Here is a 27514-nt window from a genome sequence, read left to right on the forward strand (position 1 = left end):
AGGGGGCTTTGCAAATACTTTTCCACTCACTGATCGAATCACTCTGGGATTCATCGGGGCATCACTCTGGACAAACCAACAAAATCTCATGTCCTACCTGAGATTCCAAGTACTTATGGTGTTAAATCAAACTATCTACATAAGTTATATTAGGAAATGCACTTGTCAAAATATGAATTTTGTACCACATAAACATGTTTTGCTTTAGTCTCACACATAAGGTGACATTTTAAAATATTAATTACCATCTATTTTCAGCACCCAGCAATAATGACATTCCTTTGTTCTTCCTCATGTAAAAGTATTTTTAAAAATTTATACATTTAATCACTATTATTATACACTCTAGGCATTCCTAGATTATACCATCTCAACCTTTAACATCTATCTTTCTGATTTCATTTGTGCCCCAGGCCTCCTCCCTCTATCATTCTCACATGCAGCTTCATTCAGTGTTTTAACATAATTGTATTACAGTTAGGTAGTATTGTGCTGTCCATTTCTGAGTTAAATTCCCCTTTTAAAAAACCATCCATTTCTGGTATTGCATTCCAGCAGCTAGCAAACCAGAACAGGTGTGAGATATGGATCCTCTTTTATTCTTTTACATGTGGATATCCAGTTCTCTAGGTACCATTTATTGAAGAGACTGTTCTGTCCCAGGTGAGTTGGCTTGACTACCATATCAAAGATCAATTGTCCTTAGATGAGAGGATCCATATCTGAACACTCTATTTGATTCCATTGGTCAGGATATCTATCTTTATGCCAGTACCATGCTGTTTTGACCACTGTAGCTTCGTAATACACCTTAAAGTCAGGTAGTGTGAGACTTCCAACTTCATTTTTCTTTCTCAGGATATTTTTAGCTATTCGGAGCACCCTGCCCTTCTAGATAAATTTGGTTATTGGTTGTCTATTTCTGAAAAGTAAGTTTTGGGGATTTTATTTGGTATTGCATTGAATCTGTAAATCAATAGAGGTAGAATTGACATCTTAACTATATTTAGTCTTCCAATACATGAAAATGGTATGCCCTTCCATTCATTTAAGTGTCTGTGATTTCTTTTAGCAATTTCATGTAGTTTTCTTTGTATAAGTCTTTCGTATCTTTAGTTAAATTTTTTTCCAAAATATTTTATTCTTTTGGTTGCAATTATAAATGGAATTTTCTTCTTAATTTCTCCCTCAGATAAACACTACAGATTTCTGAGTGTTGATCTTGTAACCTGCCACTTTGCTGTACTCATTTATTAGCTCAAGTAGTTTTGCTGTAAATATTTGGGGGGTTTTGACATATAATATCATTTGCAAACAGTGAGAGTTTTACTTCTTCCTTTCCAATTTTGATGCCTTGTATTTCTTTTTCTTGTTTAATTGCTCTGGCTAGATCTTCCAACACAATGTTGAATAACAATGGTGATATTGGACATTCTTGTCTTGTTCCTGATCTTAGGGAGAAAGTTTTCAGTTTTTCCCTATTGGGGATGATATTAGCTGTGGGTTTTTCATATATTCCCTTTCTCATGTTGAGGAAGTTCCCTTCTATTCCTATTCTTTGAAGTGTTTTCAATAAGAAAGGATGTTGAATTTTGTCAAATGCCTTTTCTGCATGAATCAAGATGATAATGTGGTTTTCTGCTTTGATTTGTTGATATGAGGTATTACATTAAATGATTTACTTATGTTGAACCATCCTTGCATACCTGGGATGAATCCTACTTGGTCATGGTGCATAATTCTTTTAATGTGCTACTGGATTCGATTTGCAGGAGTTTTGTTGAGGATTTTTGCCTCTATATTCATTAGAGAGATTGATCTGTAGTTTTCTTTTCTTGTAATATCTTTGTCTGGCTTTGGTATGAGGGTGATGTTGGCTTCATAGAATGAGTTAGGTAGCCTTCCTTCTTCTTCAATTTTTTTGAAGAGTTTGAGCAGGATTGGTACTAATGCTTTCTGGAATGGTTGGTAGAATTCAGATGTGAAGCCGTCTGGTCCTGGACTTTTCTTTTTGGGATACTTCTTAATGACTGATTCAGTTTCTTTACTTGTGATTGGTTTGTTGAGGTCATGTATTTCTTATAGAGTCAAAGTTGGTTGTTCTTGCCTTTCTAGGAAGTTGTACGTTTCATCTACATTGTCTAGTTTATTAGCATAAAGTTGTTCATAGTATCCTCTCATTACCTCCTTTATTTCTGCTGGGTCAGTGGTTATGTCTCCTCTTCCATTTCTCATTTTATTTATTTCCATCCTCTCTCTTTTTTTTTGTCAACCTTGCTAAGGGTCCATCAACATTATTGATTTTCTCATAGAACCAATTTCTGGTTTTGTTGATTTTCTCATTTGTTTTCATGTTCTCAATTTCATTTATTTCTGCTCTAATCTTCATTATTTCTTTCCTTTTGTTTGCTTTGGGGCTTGTTTGCTGCTCTTTTTCTAGTTCTTCCAAGTACACAGTAAATTCCTCGATTTTTGCTCTTTCTTCTTTTTTGATATAGCTATTTAGGGCAAAAATTTCCCTCTTAGCACTGCCTTTGCTGCATCCCATAAATTTTGATCTGTTGTGTTTTCATTGTCATTTGCCTCGAGATATTTACTGATTTCTCTTATAACTTCTTCCTTGATAAACTGGTTGTTTAAGAGTGTATTGTTGAACCTCCATATGTTTGTGAATTTTCTGGCCTTCTGCCTGTTATTGATTTCCAACTTCATTCCTTTATAATCTGAGAAAGTGTTTAGTATGATTTCAGTCTTTTTTAATTTACTGAGACTTGTTTTGTGACCTAGCATATAGTCTATCCTTGAGAATGATCCATGAGCACTTGAGAAAAAGGTGTATCCTGCTGCTATGGGATGTATTGTTCTATAAATGTCTGTAAGTCTAGCTCATTTATTGTATTATTCAAATTCTCTGTTTCTTTATTGATCCTCTATCTAGATGTTTTGTCCATTGATGAGAGTGGGGAATTGAAGTCTACAACTATTATGGTAGATGTGCGTATTTCCCTTTCAGTGTTTTCAGTGTCTGCCTTGTGTATTTTGAAGCATTCTGGCTCAGTACATAAATATTTACAATTGTTATGTCTTCTTATTGAATTGTTCCTTTTATTAATACATAGTGTCCTTCTTTGTCTCTTTTAACAGTTTTACATTAGAAGTCTAATTTGCTGGATATTACTATAGCTACTCTTGCTCTTTTCTGATTGTTATTTGCATGAAATATTTTTTCCCAACCTTTCAGTTTCAACCTATGTTTATCCTTAGGTCTAAGATGCATTTCCTGTAGAATTTCTCATAGGGCTAGTCTAGTAGTGACAAAGACTCTTAGCTTTTGTTTATCTGGGAATGTCTTAATTTCTCCCTCATTTTTGAAAGACAGTCTTACTGGATCTAGAATTCTCTGGCTAGCAATATTTTTATTTCAGCACTTTAAATATGTCTTCCCGCTACCTGCCTGCCTCCATGGTTTCTGATGAGAAATTGGCACGTAATATTATTAAGACTCCTTTGTGTAGTCTTACTACACAAAGTAACACACTTACTTTGCTTCTCTGTTGCAACTTTTAGAATTCTCTATCTCTGGCAATTGACAGTTTGATTATAAAATGCTGCAGCATGAATTTATTTGAGTTTATCCTGTTTGGAGTTCACTGAGCATCTTGGAAGTGTATATTCATGTTTTTCATTAAAACTGGGAAGTTTTCAGCCATTATATCTCTGAATATTGTCTCTGCTCATTTCTTCTTTTCTTCTGATGGTGTCCCACAGATTCCTCAGGCTCTGTTTACTTTTCTTCATTCTTTCGCATTTCTGTTCCTCAGATTGGATGTTTTCAATTGCCTTCATTTCAAGTTCACTGATTCTTTCTTCTGAATACTCCACTCCAATCTGAGTGCCCTGGACAAATGGTGCCTGAAAGTATCTGACAGCTAGAAGTGGTCAGTATATTCTGTGCATCCATTCATATGTTTTATAGACAAAATGGTGGACACTGGTCTGAGTCAGTCAAGTGAAGGCCAGGTAGGCAAGCTTCTGCTCTCATTCATTACCAAATTCCAATTGGGTCCTCTCCCTCCACACACCTACCACAACCTCCACCATAAGCGGAATCATGTGACCTCATGTTTCCTGTAAACAGCATATAAATGGGTCCTGTTTTTAAATCCATTCTGCAGTCTATGTCTTAAGATTGGGGAGTTTAATCCATTAACATTTAGTGTTATTGCTGTAAGGACAGTACATTCTTCTACCATTTTGCCTTCTAGATTTTATATGTCCCAACTAATTTTTCTTCTACCTTTACTGAGAGTCTTCATTTCTGCACTCTTCTCCACACCATTCTCTCCAGTCTTTTCATATCTGTCTTTAGTGTTTCCTTTAGTATTTCTTGTAGAACTGGTCTTTTGGTCACAAATTCGCTCAGTTATTTTTTGTCTGAAAATGTTTTAATTTCTTCCTCATTTTTGAAGGACAAGTTTGCTGAATATAGAATTCTTGGTTGGCAGTTTTTCTCTTTTAGTAAATTAAATATATCATCCCACTGTCTTCTCACCTCCATGGTTCTGCTGAGAAATCTATGTATAGTCTTTTTGGGCTTCCCTTGTATGTGATGGATTGCTTTTTTCTTGCTGCTTTCAAGATTCTCTCTTTCTCTTTGAGATCTGATATTCTGGTTAGTAAGTGTCTTGGAGTACGTCTATTTGGATCTATTCTGTTTGGGGTATGCTGCACTTCTTGGATCTGTCTTTCATAAGAGTCTTTCATAAGAGTTGGGAAATTTTCATTGATAATTTCATCCATTAGTTTTTCTCTTACTTTTCCCTTCTCTTCTTCTAGGACACCCACATCATGTATATTCATGCGCTTCATGTTATCATTCAATTCCCTGAGTACCTGCTCACATTTTTCCATTCTTTTCCCTATATTTTCTTTTGCTTTTCAGATTTCAGATGTCCCGTCCTCCAGTTCACTAATCTATCTTCTGCCTCTTGAAACATTTTAGGTTTCCTTTGTTTTTTTCATCTCTCTTACTGTGCCTTTCATTCCCATAAGTTCTGTCATTTGTTTTTCAGACATTTGATTTCTTCTTTTTGTTCATTCATTGCCTTCTTTTTGTTCATTCATTGCCTTCTTTTATCCTCCCTCAATTCATTGATTTGAGTTTTGGTTAGGTTTTCCACATCTATTTGAACACTCTGAGTTAATTGTTTCAACACCTGTGTCTTATTTGAATTGTTGGTTTGTTCCTTTGTCTGGGCCATATCTTCAATTTTCCTAGTATGAGTCATTATTTTTTGCTGGCATCTAGGAATTTAATTTCCTTAATGAGTTAATTCTGGAGATTGCACTTTTTTTAACCTAGGATTTTCTTGCTGGATGACTTTGTTGTCTATCTGTTCTTTGACATTCAGTTCAGCTTCTCCTAGCCCTCTAGCTTAGGTTTTGTTTAACAGAGCAGAATTTTTCAGTTCTTGTTTTCTTATTTCTTGCCCTGCCTGTATGGTGCCTTCCCCCACTCCCCCACCTTAGAAGGGTCTACTTAAGTATCATAGACCCCAGACAGATTTTCCCAGACCAGGTTGACCTCCTCTCAGGAGAAGAGTCAACTGTGTCAGTTTTCCTTAAGGGTGAGACCTATCTGGTTGAAAGGCTTTCCTATGAAGCCTCTGACTCTGTGTTTTTCCTATCCTGCCCAGTATGTGGCACTTGTCTGCCTGCAGGTCCCACCAGCATAAGGTGATGTGGTACCTTTAATTTCAGCAGACTCTCCCTGCTGGGGACGTGGTTGATTAAGAGACGAGGTTGTAGGCTGGCTTTAATTGTTTCACTTTTCCAGACCATGGGGTCTGAATTCCTTGAGGGAGGAATTCCACTTGAGCTGGGCCCCGTCCCTCTCCTGGGGAAGGCACAGGCTCCAGACAAATACTCACACAAGCTTAATTCTGCCTATGCCTTGGGCAATTGGAGCTTGAGAAGCCCTGCAGCTGTATATAAAGAGTAGTCAAGCCATAGAAACATAGCCACAAAAAAGAAAAGAAAAATCCTTTTTAGAGCAGGACCCCCATTCCTCGAGTTTGCCAATCAAAAGCTTAAGTTGATATGTTGCTTTGCGTATCTCCTGGTCCTATGTGCCCCCTCCTTCAGGGCCCAGACCCTTTCAAGTATTATGTGCTATCTCTGATCCAAAAAACGTCTGTTGTTTTTTTTTTTCCTTTTTCCATCAGCCCTGCCCTCTCTGCACTGGAACAAAAAACAGCAACCTCAGCTTTCACTAGGGGTTCAGATGAGCTGGGGCGTATTTTTAGTAGTCAGAATTTGTTAATTAATTCCACAATTGGAGCTTAGTTGCACTCAACCCCTGCTGCTGGTAAAGTCTCTTTCCTTTCCCTTCTGGAAGCAGCCTGTGGGGGAGGGGCACTGGCCACCACACTTGGGGAACTCACGGTTCTGGGTGGGTTTGCCAGCCAGTCCAGCTTGTCTAGACTGGGGTACACTGTGTGTCCGGTCATTGACGTGGCCCCAGCAGTTGTTATGTACTGTTTCTGGCTATTTACTAGCTGCTGTGGAGGACAAACTACATTCCACACACTCACTAATCTGCCATCTTGGCCCCTCCTCACTACCTTTTTCTTTTTAATATTTTTATTGATAAATCTTCAAACACATATATTCCATACATGGAGTTCAATAGCTCATAATATCATCACATAGTTGTGTATTCATCACCATGATCATTTTTTAGAACATCTGCATCATCCCAGAAAAAAGAAATAAAAAGGAAAAAACTCTTCATACATACCATACCCCTTAACCCTCCCTGTCATGGACCACTAGTGTTTCCATATACCCAGTTTATTTTACTGTTTGTCCCCATTATTTATTTATTCTTTATCCATATTTTTTTACTAATGTGTCCATATCTTGGATAAAAGGCACAACAAACACAAGGTTTTCACAATCCCACAGTCACATTGCAAAAGCTATATCTTTATACAATCGTCTTCAAGAATCAAGGCTACTGGAGTACAATAATGTATGTACACTGAATGAAAGTGAATGTGAGGATAATAGAGGGAGAAGGGCATATATGAAACCAGAAGGAAAGATAGATGATAAAGACAGAGATGGTATAATTTAGGAATACTTAGCGTGTACAATGATAGTGACTAAATATACAACTTAAAAAATGTTTCTGTATGAGGAAGAACAAAGGAATGACAGTATTGCAGGGTGTTGAAAATAGATGGTTATTCAAATTTTAAAACTTCAACTTCTGTGTGAGACTAAAGAGATTGTTTATTTGCTGCAAAATTTATATTTTGGGTAGTGCATTTCCTGATTTAACTTGTTTAGTCAGTTTAATTGAATATCATAAGCACATGGAAGCTTAAATAGGGCATGAGATTTTGTTGGGTTGTCCAGGTTAGTGTGATGCCCCAATAAATCCCAGGGTGATTTGAACAGTGAATAAAGAAGTATTTGCCAAGGTCCCTTGGGGAATGGGGATAAAGGGGGAAAAATTCAACTTCCCAATTTGGAGAATTCCTGACATTCTCACAAGCAATGGGGACAACCAAATCAACAGGCCAAGCCCTCAATCTTGGGGTTTGCTCCTATGAGCCTTATCCCTGCAAAGGATAGGCTAAGCCTACTTAAAATTAGTCCTAAGAGTTACCCCCAGAGAACCTCTTTTGTTGTTCAGTTGTGGCCTCTGTCTCTCTCTAAGTCAACACAGTAAACGAACTCACTGCCCTCCCCTCTCTACATGGGACATGACTCCCAGAGTTATAAACCTCTCTGGCAATGTGGGACAGAAAACCTGGAATAAGCTGGGTCTCAGCATCAAGGGATTGAAAAAACCTTCTTGACCAAAAGGGGGAAGAGATAGATGAGACAAAATGAAGTGTCAGTGACTTGCACAACCCAAATGTGCAAGTCCTTGGCATAAAGATGGTAATTCGAATTTCAAACCTGAATGAAATCATCCATGGAGCCCTGTAGAGTGAGAGGAAAATTCTTTTTTCTTAAAAGTGGAGAGAACAAAGGCATGTAAAACCTTTGTTTTAATAATGACCTAATACCAGTTTACTTTTTCCAGTATAGAGCTAATGCTATTTTCTATGGCTTCCTTTCCACTCTTTTGTAATTGGAAGATAATTTTACAGTGTAGTCACCCTGCTTTTTTATCTTCAGAATATACTAGGTTTTTTGAACTGAGGTATATTACCTTGGGATCATTTGAATTATTCTGTATATTGTATTTACTTTGCTAGGATACAGCAAATTAAATTCTAGAGGCTGTTTGAAAATAGAGGTTATGCTTCTCATTCAGTACTAACTTGAATATATTTGTAGATTCTGATTTATCCTTTTTATGGTATCCTTCTTTGTAGATGCTAATACGATTCTTTGTTGAATTATTTGCTCAAGCTCTAGAGGAAAATTAAGGAAGTTATTTAAGAAGATTAAATTTTAGTGATACTATGGATACTTAGCCACATCACCAAAAATTTTTATGGCAATATCAGTAGTGCCTTTTAAATTAAATGACAAATTGGAAGTGGTTCACAACATATGGTCGCTTTTCCTTGACATATATGATTAAGAATATATCTTTTTATCAAAATGTAAAATACCATCTGGCAGAAGTAACAATTATTCATTGGCCTTATACATTAAATTAATTCACAGTATTTTAAAATGTAAATATTTTCCTATTTTTCCTTTTTCTATACTTGGATCTATATTTATTTATAATACTCAAAAACTGCATAACTCAAAAACTATAATTAGTTATAACAATTAAAACTGATTCTGAATTTCAAACAGAAAAACAATGTGGTTCTTAAATCCTTTCAAAGCATTTCTTAAAAATTCAAATGGCAATTGCTTTTTCCTGAAATTCATGATTGTAAAACTGGACTACCTAAAAAGTTAGCTATAATTTCTTATTATACCAATAGTCAGACATAATATATATGAAAGGAATAGTATATGCATATGTCCTATTGCTTGTTAGAGACAGAAAGTAATTTTTATAATAAGCTTGATATATTTTAAGGTTTTGAACATGAATGCCTTTAGTAATGATACTACCTAGAATCATTCATTTATTCAACAAGCCTGCCAAGTTCAGAGGGTAAGCTTCTTTCCAACATAGCATATATGACACATTTAGTAACGTAAACTTTTGGGATTTATGATTTTAGGTAACATATCAAACATTTTGCAAGTTCGTGCAATATAATATTTTCTAGTATCATGTTGGGTCTAACCTAAACAATGAATACTTTCAGCACTGGCATGTAATGTTCAGCTCAGACATGTGGCTATTTAAATTCCATGAATTTGATTGTTTGTTTTTAAGGAATTTATTACCTCAAGAGAATGAATCTACATTTAAAATATCCCCAATCCTTCTGAGTAGTTCTTAGCAAGCAAAGTACTTGGAAAAGTGTTAGTCTTACGCTCAACAATTTTTAGTAAGTACTGTGTCCAGGCCACGTTCTCTGTTACTAAAACCTCCAAGTTTGGGTGGGCCATGGTGGCTCAGAGGCAAGAATGCTTGCCTGCCATGCCCGAGGACCCGGGTTCGATTCCCGGTGCTTGCCCATGAAAAAAAAAAGAAAGAAAAACCTCCAAGTTTTGGTGGAAAGGCAGACAACTCAAGGACAATAGATTAAGGTTATAGGATAAGATTATGTGACTAAGTATTAACTCCCCCCAACTCTGAAAAAAAAAAGGTAGAGTGTGAGGATAGGAGGTGGGAAGAAAAACATATCAGATAGGAGAAACAATACATTGAAGGTTCTTAGGCACAAAGCTACATGATTTAACTGCAAATACTTAGTATGGCTGAAGAAAAGGGTGAAACTTACAAAATTCAGGGTTTGTTTTCTTATGTCAAATCAGCTTTATGAAGGTATAAATTATATGCACTAAAATGCCACCATTTTTAGGTGTCAGTTTGATGAGTTTTAACAATCCACCACCACATAATCAAGATATAGAATATCTTGAACTACCTAAAAATTTCTTCATGTCCATGTGATGTCAATTCCCCATCAACTCCATTGCCAATTCTCAAAACAATCACCAATCCACTTTCTGTCGCTATATATTTGACCTGGCTTGTTTTGCATTTCATTAAATTAGTATAATATAGTATGTACTCTTGTGTGTCTCACTTTTCCTCAGTATGAGGTTTTTGCAATTCACCCATGTTGTTGCATGCATCAGTAATTTCTTTTTTATTGTGGAGTAGTATGCCATTGTAAGGACATACACTTGTTCATCCATTTACCAGTTGGTAAACATTTTGATTGCTTCCAGTTTGGGATTATTAATAAAGCTGTTATGAACAAACATGTCCAAGTCTTGGTGTGGACATATGTTTCTATCTGTTTTTGGTAAATTTCTAAAGTAGCACTGCTGGGTTGCATGTTAATTGTATGTTTAATTGTATAAAAAGAACTGCCAGAGAAATTTCCAAAGTGATTATACCATTTTAGTTACTATTTGCATGGTATATCTTTTTCCATTCTCTTACTTTCAGCCTGTTTGTGTCTTTAAATCTAGTGTGTCCTTGTAGACAGCATATAGTTGGATCACGTTTTAAAATATTTTACCAATCTCTGCTTTTTAATTGGAATATTTAATCCATTTATATTTGAGGTAATTACTGATAAGATTTGCATCTGCCATTTGCTATTTCTTTTCGATATATTTCTTGTTTGCTCCTCTATTTTCCATTGTTGCCTTCTTTTGTGTTAGACATTTTCTAGTGTATTTATTTTAATTCCCTTGTAATTTATTCTAATATATATGTATATTTAAGGGTTATTTTTTGTCTGACACAGGAGTTGAGGAACAGAAAATCATCACCAAAAATAAAGCAAAAGATATAAAGAGTACACAATTTATAAATTAGTAAAGAAAATTTGACAGTAATGGAAAATAAAAAGTTAATTAAAAAAAGAAATACAAAATTGTCCATTAATGTATGAAAAGTTTAGTTTCTGATAGACCAAAGATAATGCCAATTAAACTATAAAATACCATTTTCAATACATCAAATTGACAAAAATTAAAAGGATGGTGTCAGCACAAGGCAGATGCACTGAAACCATGTTTGAGGTAAAATGGATTGTCCTAGATGGTGAAAGAATAAACTGGTAAAACATCTCTAGGAAGCAATTTGACAGTAAGTATCAATAACTAAAAATATCCTGTGATCTGTATCTCCGCTTCTAGCAATTTATTCAAAGGAAATCATCTGAAGTATACTTGAATTCTGCATAAGTATGTTCTACTACAGTTATTTATTCCATCAATTAGGAATGTATTTAGCTGCTTACAACAGAAAATCTGACAGAGGCTTAACTAAGAATGGTATTTATTCTTCCCATTTATCAAGAAGCCCAGAGGTCAACATCAAGGCTGTTGCAGCAACTCCACAAGGCGTGTGTTCTAGTTTGCTAGCTGCCGGAATGCAAAATACCAGAAACAGAATGACTTTGAACAAGGGGAATTTAATAGGTTACTAGTTTACACTTCTAAGGCCGAGAAAATATCCCAATTAAAACAAGTCTATAGAAATGTCCAATTTAAGGCATCCAGGAAAAGATACCTTGGTTCAAGAAGGCCGATGATGTTCAACGTTTCTCTCTCAGCTGGAAGGGCACAGGGCGAACATGGCGGTATCTGCTGGCTTTCTCGTGGCTCTACCAAAAAGGGACTGTCTCCAAAATGTTTCCTCTTTTAAAGGATTCCAGTAAGCAACTCCACCTTCAGTGGGTGGAGAAACATCTCCATGGAAATCATCTAATCAAAAGCTAACACCCACATTTGGGTGGGTCACGTCTTCATGGAAACAATCAAAATGGTCCCACCCAGCAATATTGAATGAGGATTAAAGGGCATGGCTTTTCTGGGGCTCCCCACAGATTCAGACTGGCACAGCATGCCATCAGGATCCAGTGATGCTCCCTGAGTCTTTCCACTGTATCACCCAGAGCAAGTGGCTGGCTCATGTCTAAAAATGCCCACGTACTTCTAGTTTCATGTTTGTGCTCCAGGCAGGATAAAAGAAGGGTAAAGTTTCATTCTTGCTACATCTGCCCTTCTGTATTTTTAAAAAACAAAACAGTAGCTTTATTGAACAGACTTCTACTAGTAGTCCCTAACTTTGTCAGAACTGAGTCATATGGCCTCCCCTAGTAGGAGCTGGGGAAGTATTTTCAACTATGCATCTATTATCATCTCCCCCACTTAGGCAGGATTCCACTAATAAGGAAGATGTAATAGTGATTCCATTTAATTATGAAATCCCTTGTAACTCTAAATGTCAGGTTTAAAATTTTTTGACCTGGAAAATGCTCACAGTTTAATGTAAGTGAGACACAGAACACTGAACATATACAATAAAATCTCTATTTTGTTTTAAAAATATATAATTTACATAGGTTCACACACACATGAGAAGTAGCAAAATGTTAATGGTAGTTAACTTTTACATGGTTGGCATTTCAAGTCAGAGGGGCAGTTTTATCTTGTTAAATATTTTTTTTTGTCTTTTCTAAATCTTCTATAATGAATTTGTATTATCTTTAAAATAAGGGGAAATTTTTATTTAAAAAAATACACCTCCCCTCTACATGGGACACAGCACCCAGGGGCCAGAGTCTCCCCGAGGGTGTGGGAGATGACCCCAGAGGAGGAGTCTGGCCCTGGCACCACGGGACCAGTAATGCCATCCCGACCAAAAGGGGAGAAAGAAGTGCAACAAAGAACGTATCAATGGCTAAGAGAGTTCAAATAGAGTTGAGAGGCCACTCCAGAGGTGACTCCCAGTCAGACACCACCACCTACCACAACCCACCAAACCCCAACCAAAACCACTCCAGCCAATCCCAAGGAACACCCAGGGCAACATGCAAGATTCTACAAAGTTTCCATGCACCAGGGCAACCCCCAAGAAACTTACAACCTCCAGATGGGTCCCTGGAACCCAGAGGGGCCAACCCCACCAGAACACCAGCCAGTTCCATCTCCCCAACCCAAACCACCGACAGCCCCCTCCAACACACACAAAAAAACAAAAACAGGCACAGCCCAAACACCCCCAAAGAGAGGGAGAAAGACCAAAGCTGATGGTAGAGCTATAGAGAGAGGGCAGGGCTCAAAGCGAGCATGATCACCGAATTATTACACCGATACTTCTCCTGGTCTCCAGTATTTCAGAGCAGCCGGGAGCAAAAACCCAAAACTGTGGAATTGCAACCCACGCCAAATTCTGAAATCTGCTCCACAACCAATCGCTGCACTGTGCTTCAAAAACTACTGCTCCTGTGTACATATGCTATTCTTCACAAAAAAAGAAAAAAAAAGTTGACTGCTATGGCAAAAAACACCAATACCCTCTAGCCTCCAATGCTCCGAGCAACCAGAAGGAAAAATCCGAGATGGGGGGGAAAAATATATATCATATATTCTCATAGAAGACTAAGTCCAAAATGTGTATGCTTATTCATTTTCATCTTCATTATCAAAAGATAGGGGGCTACTGTTTTTTATTGGCTTTTGTGAGTTCTTTTCTTTTTTTTTTTTTTACATGGGCAGGCACTGGGAATTGAAACCGGGTCTCCGGCATGTCAGGTGAGAACTCTGCCTGCTGAGCCACCATGGCCTGCCCTGATGCCTTTTTTTAAAATGCAGTTTTATTGAGATATATTTACACATCATATAATCCATCCAATGTATACAATCAACAGCTCACAGTATCATCACATAATGGTACATTCAATACCACAATCAATTTTAGAACATTTTTATTACTCCAAAAATAGTTTAAAAAAACAAAACAAAATAAAACATTCGATACCCCTTATCGCCCCTATTATCATTTTTAAATAATTTTATTCACACACCATACAATCCATCCTAAATATTCAATCAATGGTTCTTGATATAATCACATACATATGCATTGACCACTACAGCTAATAGGAGAACATTCTCCTTTCTTCCAAAGAAAAATATCCCATACCGCTTCCATCCCCCTATTACTGGCATAATGATAGATATACTGACCAATGGAATGGAATTGAGAGTTCAGAAATAAAACTTCTCATCGATGGACAATTGATTTTTGATTAGGTGGCCAAGTCCACTCAACTGAGACATAACAGCCTCTTCAACAAATGGTGCTTGGAGAATTGGATGTCCACATACAAAAGAATGAAAAAGGATACCATTCTCACACCTTATACAAAATTAAACAAAAATGGATCAAAGATCTAAACCTTAGAGCTAAGGCCATAAAGTTCTTAGGAGAAAATGTAGGGAAGCATCTTAAAGATCTTGTGAAAGGAGGTGGTTTCCTAGACCTTACACCCAAAGTGCAAGCAATGAAAGAAGAAATAGATAAATGGGATCTCCTCAAAATTTCATACTTTTTGCATCAAAGGACTATCAAGAAAGTAAAAAAGGCAGTCTACTTAGTGGGAGACAATATTCAGAAATCACATATTTGATAAGCGTTTAACATACAGAATATATAAAGAGATCCTACAACTCAACAACAAAAGACAAACAAGTTAATTTAAAAAAGGACAAAAGACATGGCTAGACACATTTTCAAAGAGAAATACAAATGGCTCAAAAGCATATGAAATGCAGTAGACCTGGGTTTAATTCCCAGCCCATAAACCACCAATATCACCTCCCCTCCAAAATAAGAAGCATATGAAAAGATCCTCAACTTCACTAGCTGTTAGGGAAATGCAGATCAAAACCACAATAAGATACCATATCACACCTATTAGAATGGCCATTATATTAAAAAAAAAACAAAAACAGAAAGCTCTTATTTTCTGGAGAGGATGTGGAGATATGGGTACATATATTCACTGTTGGTAGGAATATAGAGTAGCGCAGCTTCCCTGGAAGGCAGTTTGGTGGTTCCTCAGGAAGCTAAGAATAGAATTGCCATATGATCTAGCAATCCCATTACTAGGTATATATTTGGAAGAATTGAAAGCAGGAACAGGAACAGACATTGCACATCAATGTTTATAACAGCATTATTCATGATTGTCAATAGGTGGAAACAGCCCAAATGGTCATCAACTGATAAGTGGATAAACAAATTGTGGTGTATACATATGATTTGAATATTATGCAACTGTAAGATGGAATAAAGTCATGATGCATGCAACTACATGGATGAACCTTGAGGAAATTATTGAGAGAAATAAGCCAGAAACAAAAACACTCATACTATATGGTGTCACTAATATGAACTAACTATAATGAGCAAATTTTGAGAGTTAAATTAGAGAGCACAGGTTATCTGGAGATAGAAAGAGGGCAGAGATTGAGCAATTGATGCTTAAGGAATACAGAATGTTCAATAAGGTTGATTGTAAAGGTTCAGGAATGGATAGCGCAATACTGTAAGTGTAATTAAAAGGCTGAGTGTGAGTACTTTGAAAAAGGAAAGTTAGAAACATGATGTGTTCAATGTTCGTCCATGTTGTAGCATGTATAAGAACTTCAGTACTTTTTATGGCTGAATATTATTCCATTTGATTTATATACCACATTTTGGTTATCAATTCATCTGTTGATGGACACTTGGGTTGTTTTCACCTTTTGGCAGTTGCAAATAATGCCACACTAAACATTGGGTGTGCAAATATCCATTTAAGACACTGCTTCCAATTCTTTTGGGTACACAACCAAATTACCATGAGTCATATAGTAATTATTTAATTTTTTGAAGAATTGCCAAATTATTTGATAGTGGCTGAAGAACAATTTTTAAAAATTGGGATATGTGTGTTTACATACACACATTTTTACTGAGTTATGTGTCCTTAAGTATTCAGGATGCAAATCCTTTGTAAGGTAAATGTATCCAGATATTTTCTTCTAATCTGTGACTTGTTTATTCATTTTATTAATGATGTTTTTTGAAGATCAGGAGCTTTCAATTTTGAAGTTCCGTTTTACAAGTTTTTCATTATGGCTTGAATTAATTTTCTCTTATCTAAGAAATCTTTCCCTATTCCAAAGTCACACAGTGTTTCTCCTATGAATTCTTTTATAATTTTAAATTTAATGTTTATGTTTGTGACCCACATCAAGTTAATATTTTTGTGAATGGTATGAGGTAAGGGTTGACGTTTTTTCTCTTTCTTTTATTGCACATCTATCTATCTATCCATCCATCCACTTGCCCACCTGCCCATCCATCCATCCATTTATCCATTCATTCATCATCTTCATTTGTTGAAGATTATTTCTTCCTAATAGATTTTTTCCTTATTTTTGTCAAAAATCAACTGATGATTTATACATGGATTTACTTCTAGACTCTATTTTCTGTTTCATTAATCTTTATCTATCCATACACCACCAGTATCTCATAGTTTGGTTTACTGTTGCTTTAGTTCTTTCAAAATGATTTCGGCTGTTCTAAGCTTTTTGTAGTTTCATAAGAATTTATAAACAGCTGGTCAATTTCTACCAAAAAAAATCACTCTTCTGTTGAGTTCTTGATTGGGATTGCATTAAACCTAGAAATCAATTTGGGGAGAGTTGACAACAGTTTTGAGCCTTGCAATCCATGAGAACAGTATACCTCTCATTTATTTAGGTCTTCATTAATTTCTCTCAGCCATGTTTTATAGTTTTCTGTATATAGATCTTGGCCATATCGTGTTAAATGTATTCCTAAGTATTTCAGGTTTTTAATGCTATTATGTCATGTTTTAAAAATTTCAGTTTCAAATTGTTCATTGCTACTATACATAAAGTTGATTTTTGTAGTGACTTTTGTCCCATAATCTTGCTAAATTCACTTAGTTCTTGTGCCAGTTTGAAAAGATTGTATACCCCAGAAAAGCCATGTTTTAATCCAGATCCACTTTTGTGAGAGCAGCCATTTCTTTTAATTGATTCAATACTGTAGGTTGGAAGTTTGATTAGATTATTTCCAGGAGCCCTCACATGCCCAATTGCTGGTGTGACCTTTTTATAATTTATTTTTTATTTGTTTTGCATGCGCAGGCTCCAGGAATCGAACCCAGATCTCCGGCATGGCAGGCGAGAACTCTGCCTGCTGAGCCGCCGTGGCCCGCCCTGGTGTGACCTTTTGATTAGAGGGAGATGTGACTCCATCCATCCCAGGATGGATGGGTCTTGATTAGTCTACTGAAGTCCTTTAAAAGAGGAAACATTTTGGGAAAGAGCTCAGAGCTGACAAAGAAAGCCAACAGAAAATTCAGAGCAGAGCTGACACAAATGCCGACACTCGGAGAACAGAGAAACGGATGTTTGGAGATGCTTGGAGCCCAGTAGATGTTGTCATGAGATGTTAAGCAAGCCAGAACCTGGAGAGACCCAAGGGAAGACAAGAGATGAAAGCCAGACCCAGAGAAGCAAAGTGAGGAACCTGCACAGGAACAGAGGCTGAAAGCAATGGAGCCCAAGAGCAAAGAACTAGCAGATGCCAGCCACATGACTTCTCAGCTGACAGACGTGTTCTAGATCCATTGGCCTTTCTTTAGTGATGGTAACCTCTTATTGGTGCTTTAATTTGGACACTTTCACTTCCTTAGAATTGTAAACTTCTAACTTATTAAAATCCCTTTACAAAAGTCATTCCATTTCTGGTATACTGCATTCCAGCAGCTTTTAAACTTAAACAACTCTAGTAGCCTTTTGTAAATTCTTTATGATGCTTTATGTACACAGACATGGCATCAACAAATAAAAACATTAATTTTTTTCTTTTTAATCTGTATGCCTTTTATTTACCTTATTATGGTAAAATATATGAAACATTTAAACAATTTTTAAGTGTCAAATTCAGTGGCAGTAATTACACTCATGTTTTGCAATCATCACCGCTATTTCCAATTTTTTCATTATCCCAAACAGAAACTCTGTGCCCATTAAGCATTAACTCTCCATTCTCCCCTCCTCTAGCCCCTGGTAAATTGGGTTGTTTCCATATTTTGGCTTTTGTGAACAATGCTGCTATGAACACTGGTGTACAAGTATCTGAGCCCCTGTTTTCAAATTGTGGGGGTATATAACTAGGAGTGGGATTTCTGCATCATATGGTAATGACTTTTATTTTGTTCTTTACCACGACGAGCACGGCTCAGTGTTGGGACTGAAGGGAGGCAATAGGGAGTTAAGAATGGGACCAGGTAGTACTCTGAGCTCTAATGGAGACTCAAAGACCCCAAGAGGTTCAGCACTGTTTATTTTATAGGGCTGCAAGGTAATGAAAGTAACAAAAGTATAACTAAAGAACAGGGAAGTGCCCAGATGAGTCCAAAGTTATGCATATTTCCCAAGGCCTCCTTCTATCCCAGACTCAAGCAGCTTTGCAACACCTTTTCAGGACATCAGGTGCCTATTCCCACAGAGACAGCTTTGCCATATCTCTGCAGCGAGCATGTGACCTCTATCTTATCCGCTCCTGACAGTTCTTGCCTTTTTTTTTTCACTGGCAAGGACCTCCAGAATAATGATGAATTGAAGTGGAGGTGAAAAAAGTCTTGCTTTTTCTCCTACAATCTTAGGGGGAAAACATTTACTTTCACCATTAAGTATGAAATTAACTATAGATTTTTCGCAGTTCCCCTTTATCATTTCAACTAAGTTCCCTTCTGTATTAGCCAGGATTCCCTAGAGAAACAGAACCAACAAGAGATATCTGTAAATAAGAGATTTATAAAAGTGTTTCACGCAACTGTGGGGAAACAAGAGTCCAAACTTTATAGAGCAGGCTGCAAGGCTGGTAACTCCAATGAAAGGTCTTGACAAACTCCATAGGAGATGCTAGCTGGCTATAGAAGCAGTAAAAATTCTGTCCTCTCTCTTAAAAATGTTTAACTGACTGGATCAAATCCAATGGATCGATTCTCTCATTTATGGAAGACACCTCCTTAGTTGATTGTAGATGTAATCAGTCACCAATGCAATCAACTGACTGATGATTTAATAAACCAAACTTCTGGTTTATTGGCCAGTCACAGAATATCCTTGCAATAATGGTTAGGTCAGTGCTTGCTGGACCAGACAACTGGGCACCATCACCTGGCCAAGTTGACACCTGAACCCAGTTATCAAACCTTCTATTTCTAGTTTGCTAAGAGATACTATTCTGAATTGGTGTTGAACTTTATCAAAACAACTTTTCTGCATCTATTGAGTTTATTTTATGATATTTCACCTTTATTCAGTTAGTATGGGTGAGTTACACTGTTGGATTTTAAACCAACCTTGTATTCCTGGGATAAATCCATCTTGTTCAAGATATATTAACTTTTTAAATAACTGATTTGCTATTTTTTAATAATTCAGTTTCTATGAGTTTTGTCTCTATGTCCTGATGGGATATTTGTCTTTAGATGTCTGTTCTTAGCAAGTTTTTCTCTGGTATCAAGATACCACTGGATTCATGAGTTAAAGAAAGTTTTTTTGCCTCTATATTCTGAAATAATTTATGTAGAATTGTTATGATTTCTTAATCATTGTGGGAAATGTATTATGTTGAATTTAGTTTCTTTAATAGTCATAGGGCTATTCAGATTTTCTATTTCTTCTGGAGCTAGTTTTCATAATTTAGATTTGTAAACAATTTATCCATTCTTTTTCTCTAATTTGTTATTGGCATAAAATTATTCATAATATTGCCTTATTAAACAATTATAGGATCTGTAAATCCTATCTCATTCCTGATACCAATATCACCAATATTGTGTCTTCTCTCATTTTTCTTTCCTTTTTTTCTTTTTATTTCCTATGATCAGTTTTGATCCTCTCTAAGAGCCAGCTTTTGGTTTTATTCATTTTCTCTATTTTTTGTTTTATAATTCATTGATTTCAGTACTGCTCTTTATTATTTCCTTTCCTTCTACTTACTTTGGATTTAATTTGCTGTTTTTCTAGCTGCTTAAGATGGAAGCTTAGAACTTTGATTTTAGACAGATTTTCTTTTCTGTTATTGATACTTAGTGCTATAAATATCTATGTGTTGCTTCAGTGACATCCACAAATTTTGATAGGTTGTGTTTCATTTTCCTTTTGTCCAAAAAACTTTTTAATTTTTCCTTTGACCGTGGGTTATTTAGAATCATGCTTTTTAATGTCCAAATATTTGGGGATTATCCAGATTTTTAAAATTTCTAATTTAGTTTTCTTGTGGTCTGAGAACATATCCTGCATAATATCAGTCTTTAAAATATATTAAGACTTATTTTATGGGCCAGCATATGGTCTGACTTGGTGAAAATTTCATTACACTTGAAAAGAACATGTATTTTCCAGTTTGTAGATGGAGTATTTTATAAATATATTAAAGTCACTGTGGTCTATTTTGTTCAATACATCATATACTTACTATTTTCCTAATTGTCCCCTCAGTTACTGATAAATGAGTTAGAATCTCCAACCATAATTCTAAATTTGTCCATTTCTTCCTTCAGTTCTGTCAGTTTTGCTTTAAGAGTTTTGAAATTGCTACTATGTGTGTACATATTTAGGACTGTTATATTTCCTGATGAATTGTTTGTCTTTAATTTCTTATACTTTTCCTTGTCCTGAAATCTACTTCATTATTATAGTCACAAGATTTTTTAATTATAATATTTAGATGATGTTTTGGTTTGGTAAAGCTGGAGGAATGCAATATACCAGAAATGGGTTGGCTTTTTCAATGGGATTAGTTACAAATTTACAGTTCTGAGGCCATCCATGAAAATGGCATCAAGAGAAAGATACTTTGACCGCAAAGAAAGACTGATGGCGTCTGGGGTTCCTCTGTCACATGGGAAGGCACATGGCAACATCTGCTGACCCTTCTATCCAAAATGTCAGTGTAGGTGTTTTCTTTCTCTCTTGGATTCTCTTGGTTCTAAGCTCTCTTTAAAATGTCTCTCCCTTAAAGGACTCCAGCAAGTGGATTAAGACCCACCTTGAATGGGTGGGGTCACATTTCCATGGAAACAACCTAAACGAAAGTTTCCATCCAACAATAACTCAGCCCCCACGAGACCGGATTAAAAGAACATAGGCTTTTTGGGGGTACCATAGATGGAGTATCTTTTTCCATTCTATTATTTCTAACCTGTGTTTTTATTTAAAGTGCTTTTCTTGTAGACAATATATATCTTGCTTTGATTTTTTTTCCAGTCTGATAATATATACTTCTTAATTCGTGTGTTTAGACCCTTTACTTATCTACATATTTTTATATAAGGATAGAACTTTTTTCTCTTTCACACAAATTAAGCAATCCACATAGTGTTTGTGTTAGCTTGCAAGCTGCCAGAATGCAGTATACCAGAATTGGAACAGCTTTTCTTTTTGCAGAAAAGGAAAAGCCAATCATCAAAAAATTTTAATTGATGTATATTATATATTCACATAACATGTAGCCATCCAAAGTATACAATCAATGGTTCACAATATCATCATATAGATGCACATTTATCATCACAATTGACTTTTTTTTTCTTGTGGAAAATAACATATACACAAAAAAAGCAATGAATTTCAAAGCACATGGCAACAATTAGTAGTAGAACAGATTTCAGAGTTTGGTATGGGTCACAATTTCACAATTTTAGGTTTTTACTTCTAGATGCTCTAGGATACTGGAGACAAAAAATAAATATCAATATAATGATTCAGCAATCACAATCATTTGTTAAATCCTACTTTCTCTGAATGACTCCACCACTCCTCTGATCTTTCTCCCACTCTTTAGGGGTATTTGGGCTATTCCCATGCTAAATTTTTTTTTTTTTTTTTTTACATGGGCAGGCACTGGGAACCGAACCTGGGTCTCCAGCATGGCAGGAAAGAACTCTGTCACTGAACCACTGTGGCCTGCCCCCATGTTGCAAGGGGCTGTCGATAATATGGGATAGAGGGATGGAACTAGTTGATGATCTGGAAGGGCTGGTCCCTGTGCAGTTCAGGACTTATCTGCCCCAGGTACCAATCTGGAGGTTGTAGGTTTCTGGAAAGTTACCCTAGTGCATGGAACGTTTGTAGAATCATATATAATGCCCTAGGTATTATTTAGGATTGGCAGGAATGGTTTTGGTTTTGGTTTGGCAAGCTATGATAGGTAGCAATGTCTAACTGAAGGTTGTGTAAGAGTGACCTCCAGAGTAGCCTCTTGACTCTAGTTGAATTCTCTCAGCCACTGATACCTTATTTGTTAAGCTCCTTTTCCCCCTTTCGGTCAGGATGGCATTGTTCATTCCACAGTGCCAGGGCCAGCTCATCCCTGGGAGTCATCCAGGAGACCTTCACCCCTAGATGTCATGACCCATATAGGGGGAAGGGAAATGATTTCACTTGCAGAGTTGGGCTTAGAGAGAGAGGCTACTTCTGAGAAAAAAAGAGTTCCTCCAGAAGTAACTCTTAGGCATACCTATAGGTAGGCTAAGCTTCTCCACTACATACATAAGCCTCACAAGAGTAAGCCTCAAGATCAAGGCCTTGGCCTATTGATTTGGATGTCTCTAATGTTTGATACAGTATGATGGGTTTCCCCAGTGGCACAGTTTAATAGTTCCATATTTTTTCCTCCCAGCTCTCAAGGGACTTTGCCAATACTTTTTGATTATCTGCTTAATATACTCTGGGATGTATCCAGGCATTACATTAAGCTATGCAGAATTAAAAGCCCTCATTGTTATTCTGGGCTCCCCGTGTTTGGATTGTTTAAATGATCTCTCCAGACAGGATGTTAGATTATGGGCTACAGAAAATTAGGTTCTGGACAAAAAAAACCTTTCTTCCTTTGGTCTCAAAGAGTATATAGAAGTTCTAAAATACAGCAATGTTTCCCGTACCCCAGTATTCTGAATTACCTTAATCTTGACCTGACGGGCTTCATTCTTATCTCTAAATACTAGGCTGTTAATATATATAAAACAGTTTCTCAAAATCCAGAAATAACAATTATTGTCCTGGACTAAATGTGATTGCTGTAAGAGTTTATAATCTAGGCCTCTGTTTTCTTATAAGTATTTTCTAATTGAGACCATACACTATATATATGTATTTTTTTGGTAATTCTATGTTTAACTTAAAAAAATTTTTTTAAACATAACATACAAAAATGAACATTCTTATTATACGATCATTCCATTCTTGGTATATAATCAATAACTCACAATATCATCACATAGTTGTATATTCATCACTATGATCATCTCTTAGAACACTTGCATCAATCCAATAAAAGAAATAAAAAGAAAAAAGAAAAAAACTCATACATACCTTACCCCTTAAAAAACTCATACATACCTCGCCCTCTCATTGATTGCTAGTATTTCCATCTACCCAATATATTTGTTTCCCCTATTTTTTCTATACCCCTTATCACTCCCTTTCATTGATCACTAGCATTTCAATCTACTACAATTATTTTAACATTTGTTCTCCCTATTATTTATTTATTTTTAATCCCCATGTATTACTCATCTGTCCATACTGCCATACAATATTTGCTCTTTTGTTTCTGGCTCATGTTGCCTCACCAAATGTCCTACAGGTTCACTGACAACATTGCATACCTCACAACTTTGTTCCTTTTTGTAGCAGCACAATATTCAATCATATGTATACACTATCGTTTGCCAATTTACTTCTCAGTGCATCTTCAGTGGAACGGCTTTTAAAAATGGGAATTCAATAAGTTACAAGTTTATAGTTCTAAGGAAGTGAAAGTATCTAAATTAAAGCACCAATAAAAGGTTACGTTCACTCAAGAAAGGCTGATGGGTCAGAAACACTTCTGTCAACTAGCAAGTCACGTGGCTGGCATCTGCTTTTCCCTTCCTCCTAGGCTCCATTACTTTTGGCCTCTGTTCCCGTGAGGGTTTCTCACTTTGCTTTTCTGGTGATGGCTTTCATCTCTTGGATTACCTTGGCTCTCTCTAGGTTCTGGCTTGCTTAACATCTCATGGTGATGTTTGCTGGGCTCCAAGCATCTCCAAACATCTGTGTCTCTGTTTCCCAAGCATCTACATCTGCTCTCTCTCTGTCGGCTCTGAGGCTTCTGTCATTTCTGACTCTCTCCAAAATGTTTCTTCTTTTAAAGGACAACCAGTAAACCAATCAAGGCCCACCTGGAATGGGTAGAGTCACATCTCTGCCTAATCAAAAAGTCACACCCATAATTGGGTGTGCCATATCTCCATGGAAAAAATCTAATAAAATGTTTCTAACCTACAGTGGTGCAACAGGATGAAAACAAATGCTTACTCATATAAGATTGGATCAGGATTAAAACATAGCTTTTCTGGGATACATAGTACTTTCAAACTGGCACAGTGTTTGACTGTGTCAGGGGCCCAGTACCATTCTGTTTATTTTTCCACCATGTTCTCAGCAAATGGTCACTCACTTTAAGCCATCACATCTGTATTCTGGCTACCAGGAAGGAAAATAATGTAGTAAGTCCTACCTTTTCCCTTTAAGGACACTACTGGGGGTTCCATACACTGCTCTATTTATAGTCTAGAGCCCAGTCATTTGGTCAACCCAGCTGCAATTGAAGCTGGGAAATGCATAGACCATTTATATATAATGTAATTATTGATATTCACTTTTTAAAAATGCCATCTTTTTATTTCCATTTGTCCTCTCTGCTTTTTGTTCCCTTTTCCCTCTTTTCTGCCTTTTTTTGGGGGGGTTAATTTAAGACAAATAATAAAATTGAAGGTTTTGAGACACAAAACAATACGATCACTCAAATACTTTAATATGGCTGGAGCAAAATGTTCAAAACAAAGCTGAAGAGTTTTTGACCTTTATATTGAATACTATGGAGTACAACTGATGGAATTTTAAACAAAGAAGGGGAGTGACTGTAACTGCATAGAAGAAAATTTCTCTGACAATGTGGAGAATGGTTTGAAGGGGGACCAATTGGAAGCAGGGCGATCAAGATTATTGTAGCATTTCACAACAAGTGGTAAGGTCTGAGACTTAAGACTGAAGCAGGAAATACTGACAAAGATGAGTGGTGGACTGGAAAGCTATTATGGAGATCACACCCTTCTAGTAACTCTCTAGAACGTTACTTGGGACATCTTTCGGGAGAAGTGAATGAGAGGGAGTGTCTTTTCTGTTTTCTGACTAGGGAAACTAGTTGGAAGATGGGGTTATTTCCCAGGAGTAAGTAGGGTCACACATTTGGGGAAAATATAAAATGTGGGGCCCAGTATAATTAGCATTACGGAAGAGTAAAACATTCTATGTGTGTGTGTGTTGGTTTTTTGTTTTATGTTTGATAGAAATGTGAATCTCTTTTAGAGGAAAAATTCTGTAAAATCGTGCCACTCAGTTTTGGATCCAAATGTTCTAAATCCCCTCTTCATCTAGATTCATCACCATTCTTGATTTAGGGATGTTTTAACGTGTTCATTATTTTAAGGATATTTGAGAAACTTAGAAGTGTTTGGTAAACACGTTGGCCTAAACAGAACGGTATTCCGAGAGTGATATAAACTTGTCAAAAATCAGTAATTTCAACCTAGCACACGGCAAACAGTGGTTAAAACGATATTGCTGAAACTATATGGAGAAACGTGAGTAAATGATTTCTTAAATCCTGTAAAATAAATTTAATTTTAAAAAGAAGGTTTTAACATTTGGGAAACGTTAGTTTTCCTTGGAAAGTGGTAAAGAAGCAACTTGGTAAACGACTACCGAAGAGAAAGTCTGACCAATTCCCCACTAATCACGTCTCATCCCCCACCCTCATTTTCTTTTTGTGGTTTTTCAGATGATCAAATAAGCCTAGTTTAAATGAATCTTTTAGTTTTTAAGGAGAGTCATGGCAGTGAACACCAAAACGAAAGAAGTTCTCAACTCTGCAATCTTAGCAACTCCATTTTCTGGTCAGTCACCTGCCGTACTGGTGGGCCAGCGCCCTGACCTCAACGCCGGCAGGGGCTCGCAAGAGGATGAGGAGGTGGGAAGGAGAACGTAGAGAGAGGAACATGAGAGGACGTCTGACACAGGGAAAAATCCGAACACTCACTTCCGCCCCGGCGCTGAGCGACGTCGGAGGCCAGCGCCATCTGGCTAGGTTTGCTCCGCCTGGGACGCCCGCCCCACTCCCGAATCGTCTCCAATTGGTCGTCCGGGGAACGGAAGCCGAAAGTAGAGCAGTGAACCCGGAAGTGCTTCGCGGCGGAGGCCGGGGCGACTCTTTTGAATGGAATCGGGCTGATTCATCGCGGGTTCGTGGAGCGAGAGCCAGGCCCAGTCTGAGTCGCCGTCGCCGTCGCCGTCGCTGCCGCCACCGCCGACGCATCATTGCAGCGGCAAGACAAGGATCCAGACTGCGCCTTCCTGTCCCCCGCCCGCCGCTCGGGTAAGACCAAAAGGGCAGGCCCTGGAGATCCCGGGATGCAGCCGCTCTAGGCCCCGTCCTTTCCTGAGTCACGTTTCCCAGCAAGAGTTGACTCTGAAGGGCTGGACCCGGCGCGAGGAGCCCAGGCACATTAGCCCTCCGCGGATGTCTGACAGATTCAGTTCAGGTCCGATGTAGTCTCCTTCCTTCATTCCTTCTGCTGTTTTGAATTCGTCGCATCTTGAAAGCTTCTCGTCTTTATTCTGGGCTTATACAGGTAGAGCCCTTATTTATGGCCTTTATTTGTGCTTCATCGATAGTTGATCCTGTGTTGGAAAACTTCAAGGCAGAGGAAACAAAGGACAGAGATTTATAAAATTAACTTCCTCACTGAATGCTTATTTGCTTTGTTACTTGTCTTTCTCGTAGGCCTTGACCCTTTTTCCTTTAGTGTTAGTACTTCCAACATTGTTCTAATTGATTCGTTACTGAATTGGTTACTTATCGTTTTTCACTAAAGTAGAAATCTCTGTGTTGCTTTTTGGAACTTAGTTTTTCTTGGGACAGTACTTTGTGTTTGTCAAAAGAAGAAAAAAATTAAATTTTTCTTAAGAGTTTGCATGAAATTAGACTGAATGAAAAATTCTTCAAATTAAAACTGTAACTAAAAGTTGACAAAGACTTAATGGGAAGGTAAGGGAAGAAGCTTTAAAAATTAGCAAAGAAATCTAGTTTTGTGTGAAAATGATTTTTTCACTGCTCACAAAGTATGTTTTTAGTGCTTTTGACTTAATCTTTATGACCAAAGCCTCAAGACAATCACTGATAATGTAGTAATAAAAAAGGAACTGAACACAATTTTAGAGGAGATCATTAACATGATGGTGGCCTTTCTTGTCATGTAAGGGTACCAACCATCTGGCTCATTTACAGTTTAAATAGTCTGTTTTTAAACAAATGGCATGGTTATTGGCATTTAAAGAGATTAAGATCTATAGTGACTCAGAATTACAGTTACAGTGTTAATATTAGTAAACTGGTGTTTAGTGGAAAGGCTGAATATGGTCTTGAAATATTGCCAGAACAAAATTAAAATACCAGAAGAAGAAA

General features: G+C 36.9%; 1 protein-coding gene, 1 long non-coding RNA gene and 1 pseudogene across 15 annotated transcripts in view; 1 reads left to right on the forward strand and 2 right to left on the reverse strand.

The window, feature by feature from the left end:
* Positions 1-26050, reverse strand: part of LOC143676794 (nascent polypeptide-associated complex subunit alpha pseudogene) — a 36577-nt pseudogene extending 10527 nt beyond the window's left edge.
* The window catches only part of LOC143677679 (uncharacterized), a 71681-nt gene extending 45469 nt beyond the window's left edge, over positions 1-26212 (reverse strand). For all 12 annotated transcript variants that reach the window (XR_013172799.1, XR_013172797.1, XR_013172793.1 and 9 more), the window contains exon 1: positions 26090-26212. This is a non-coding gene — a long non-coding RNA (uncharacterized LOC143677679). The remainder of the gene's footprint in view (positions 1-26089) is intronic.
* The window catches only part of PSMD14 (proteasome 26S subunit, non-ATPase 14), a 123564-nt gene continuing 122252 nt past the window's right edge, over positions 26203-27514 (forward strand). Inside the window, exon 1 of one of the 3 annotated variants that reach the window (XM_077154002.1) lies at positions 26203-26425. The gene's annotated coding sequence lies outside the window, so the exon portion shown is untranslated. Of the gene's footprint in view, positions 26426-26461; positions 26682-27514 lie in introns of those variants that run through there. The other 2 variants (XM_077154004.1, XM_077154003.1) reach the window with 2 other exon arrangements.

Source organism: Tamandua tetradactyla, chromosome 3 (genome assembly GCF_023851605.1).
Source record: "Tamandua tetradactyla isolate mTamTet1 chromosome 3, mTamTet1.pri, whole genome shotgun sequence".
In the NCBI taxonomy this organism is placed as follows: Eukaryota; Metazoa; Chordata; class Mammalia; order Pilosa; family Myrmecophagidae; genus Tamandua; species Tamandua tetradactyla.